The sequence below is a fragment of the Danio rerio genome, chromosome 2 (genome assembly GCF_049306965.1).
Source record: "Danio rerio strain Tuebingen ecotype United States chromosome 2, GRCz12tu, whole genome shotgun sequence".
NCBI classification, from domain to species: domain Eukaryota; kingdom Metazoa; phylum Chordata; class Actinopteri; order Cypriniformes; family Danionidae; genus Danio; species Danio rerio.
In genome coordinates, this window is record NC_133177.1 from 45,770,575 (window position 1) to 45,774,775 (window position 4,201).

Consider the following 4,201-nt stretch of genomic DNA (forward strand, 5'->3'; position numbering starts at 1 on the left):
TCATATGATTTTCACAAAGATCACACAACTCATTTTACACAACTGACCATATGCAGTACTTAAATAAAGGAAGACAAAAGGTAAAACAAACGAAAAACATTAAAAAACAAAACATTTTAAGAACCACCTAACTCGACAGGAACAATTTCTGAGAAAAAAAATCCTAATTTATTTGCCTCACGTCCCGTTCGTTTTGCAGAGAAGGCATGTTTGTGACCAGTGGGCAACTGCAATGTTTTGATGTCACGGATGTGTGATGTACATTTTGTTGGAAGTACACTAAAGAACTGAGCTTTATTTTTGTTCCTGTACTAGCGTTTTGCTCTCTTTGTGGCTTTTTGGGTGAGCGTATTATACATGTTGATTTTTTGACTAATACATTTTTAGATAACTTGCATACTGTATACATATATTTTATATGAAATATATATAAACATGTTCTCATATGCATGTGTATTTATATATTAAATACATAAAACACATAACCTTTATTTTGGATAAATCAATTCATTGCAATGAAGCACTAATCATTTTGCAGTATTTACTATAAAGCATCTGTTGGTTTTCATAGTGAGAGACATTAAGATAAGAACAGCCCTTAACTAAATACCCAATCAGTTTCTTTGGTTAAATATGTACTTTTTTTTGTTTTTTTTGTTTTTACTATATCTTATCAGTCAGAACCCGAACTAAGTTGCTAAAAGAACCTATGCTTTGCTATAAAAGTGAAATTACTGAACCTAGACATAAGAGCCCAACTCCACCGTGGTCAGTCACAAGCCCAGATGAGAAAGGAGGAGGGTTGGTATTGGGGTTAACAACCCCACCCAGTAAAAAGAACACTTGTTATGACACTTAAACCAAGCCACGGAATCCGAATTGATTTACAACGACAACAACACATGCTACGAAAAGGAAAAACAAAAGGACACATAATGGTAATAGCAACATTGAATGTGCACAGTTTGTACTGTCCTGGAGCCCTGAAGAATCTGGTAACAGAATTGGGTAATAACAAAGTTGATGTGGCGGCTCTTCAGGAGATAATATGGAAGACACCTGACATCCTTAAAACAAAGGATTATACTGTTTTCTATAGCGGGAATACAACACATACCTTCGGAACTGTGTTTAGGAAAGTGTACAAGCTAAAGCCAGAAGAAAAGAGACGTCAGGTCATGGAAGAGGTGGTTGGACGACATAGAAGATCTACATTTGCTAGGAGTGCGTGCTTGGAGAAATCGAGCATTGATTCTGGAAGGCTGCAGGAGAGTGGTTAAAGAGGTCAAGGGCCAAAGGGCCGAAGCGCCGCTGGAAGAAGAAGACATAGGAACCTGAGAAAAATACCAATTTTAGAAGAAAACTTCATATGGCATTTAGAGGTTTTTGTATATGAAATCATCATAATTATAAGTTCTGCTGGTCAACTCCAAACCTCAGGTGTTTTATTTTACAGCTGAAAGTGCACTGTAAAAAATGCAGGGTTCCACACAATGCATTCATGTTGTCCCAACACAAATCGATTAAGGTACAGTAACATAACACTTTTAACAAATTCATATGGATTGAACCTAAAACAAATTAAGTTGTCGCAATGAAATCTCAAGAATTGTGTTGATTCAGCTTATTTTAAATAAGTAGTTTGAACAAGCACTATATATATTTTTTGGGTGTGGTTAAACACTGATTATGTATCTTAATCAGATTCTCATCAGTTCACTTTTGATCCAGACACAGTGAACAACAGACTGGTGCTGTCTGAGGGAAACAGTGATCGAAAGCACTCAGATCAGCAGTACCCTGATCATCCAGACAGATTAGATTTTGTTTAAATAGCACGCTTTAAAAATATCTGGGTTCCACACAATACCTTCATGTTGTCCCAACACAAAAAGTTAACTTAATCATTTTACGTTCAATTCACTTCATTTTTTTGTAAAAAAAAATCATAAGAATTGCATTGTTTTAATTCATTTTCAATAAGTATTTTGAACAAGCAGCAAAAGTCATTTTTTGAGTGTAAGGTGATTGTATATCAACAATGTCGTCATAAATATTTCAAAAACATCCTTGTCCGAGGTTGCAGCAATGTTTAAAGTAAACAGAAAACACTTCTTCCTCTTACAAAACAGAATAATGACTCATTTAGCTCTGACTGCTCTTTATATTTGGACTGTATGTATTGTACATGCAACAGCAAGACATGTTCAATAAACTGCACCTATCTGTAAAAATCTGAGTTTTAACAATATTGTTACATTACAAAGACTCTGAATTTATAAAAGCAGTTGTATTTAATTCACAACCCTAAAATGATACAAGGGCGACATGGTGGCGCAGTGGGTACTGCTGTCGCCTCACAGCAAGAAGGTCGCTGGTTCAAGCCCCGGCTGGGTCAGTTGGCATTTCTGTGAGGAGTTTGTATGTTCTACCCCGTGTTGGTGTGGGTTTCCTCTGGGTGCTCAGGTTTCCTCCACAGTCCAAAGACATGCTCTAGGTGGATTGGGTAAGCTAAATTGTCCGTAGTGTATGTGTCCTGGTCCTCTAGGCTGGAAGTTGAGAGTTGGGCTAACAACCCACCCACCTCATTAAAAACTAAACTAGATGGTACAAAACACCAACATGGTGCGGCTAAATATATGCATATATATATATATATATATATATATATATATATATATATATATATATATATATATATATATATCGTTTTTTTATTTCTCAAATTTTGCGTTGTTGTTTTTTTTTTTTTAATTGCTTTTCAAAAACATAAGAATTTAGGCCAAACTCAATCCAAACATAATCTTGCACAAACTGACTGAGACATGTCAGATATATGTGAATCCAATAAAAAAACATAAAATTTGATAAACAAAAACAAAAAAAGAACAACATACCGTGCAGACATTAAACAGAAACTCTGTATAGGGGTTAAATAAAGTTTTATCCTAGATACAAATCATACAATTGTTTAGCCTTCTCACCCTTCATTATTTTTAAAGTTCAACATAGGTGGCAAACTTCTTTTTAAACACAATCAACCGAGGAGCTGTTTTCAAAATTTTGCATTTGTGGATGAAGAATTTAAGTAAAATGAGTAAACAATTTACAGTTCAGTCATCATCTTTGCTGTCCAAATGAACTGCAGATTTCACAATGTCCCAACAAATAGAAGGAAACCTTGGAATATATTGTTTTATCCAGTTGTCCACATCAGACCAGAAAGGATTGACCAAATTACTATGAAGAAATAGATGATCAACAGTTTCAGTATTGCAGAATTGGCAAACATTACAATTCACATAAACCTTTTTCTCAGAAACTCCTTTGCAGGGTAAATATCATACATCATTTTAAAATGTATTTCTTTGTGTTTTGGAGGAAGAGGATTTTTTTTAAACTAAATTCTTATTAAAAGGTTGGAAAATATCATTTCTTTTAATAGGACCAGGATGGCATTCCTGCATAAGACACTTTCTAATAAACGTATTTGTACATTTCTTGTGCGGCTAAATATCAGCTTCGATATAAATGGCCCAGAGAGAAAGCAAGTAAAATGATACAAACTTTCAATTTTCCAATGGCTACTGTAGTTTCTTTAAAAATCATTTTGTTAATTTTGTATTGTAATAAATGTTATTGTCCTTTTTTTCAAGTGGAAAGTTTGAGCTGTTACAATATATAAAATAAATAACTGAAAAGCAAATATTTCAGAATAAAGTTAAGGTTCAAGTATGCACTGAAACTATGTACTCAACTTGGCACATCTTTCACATGTATACTATAATTTTCGAAGCAGATTTTAAAGAATATATTTGATTTAACTGTCCGTATGTGTGTACGCTGCCTTACACCAGCCGCCAGAGGGCGCGCAAAGTCAAAACAAAAAAGATTTATTATTAGTCACTTCATTCTCCCATTCGCACAAGCGTGATTGTGCTTGGCTTATATCTCCATATTAGCTGCTAAAAGTTGAATGAAATAAATGAAATATCCAGAATTCATTAAACACTGACCTGTGTTGCAGTTACTGTACAAATAAAGGCTATAGTTAACATAGATTACTTATTAAAACAATCCAAAAATCATTTATTTTGGTAACTGTTTTTAATCTAATAATTCACAAAACATTTTTTTTTAAATAAGTTATTGTAGTTGATCACGGTGCGCGCGCCGCTGTGTCTCGTCGTCAGTGGCTCGC

General features: G+C 34.2%; 1 long non-coding RNA gene across 2 annotated transcripts in view; it reads right to left on the bottom strand.

Annotated features, from left to right (window-relative positions):
* LOC141378661 (uncharacterized) overlaps window positions 1–4,201 on the bottom strand; it is a 58,981-nt gene that overhangs the window by 7,028 nt on the left and 47,752 nt on the right. The window contains exon 7 of one of the 2 annotated variants that reach the window (XR_012393700.1): window positions 1,118–1,311. The exons of the other annotated variant lie outside the window; for it this stretch is intronic. This is a non-coding gene — a long non-coding RNA (uncharacterized lncRNA). The remainder of the gene's footprint in view (window positions 1–1,117; window positions 1,312–4,201) is intronic. 2 annotated transcript variants of the gene reach the window in all.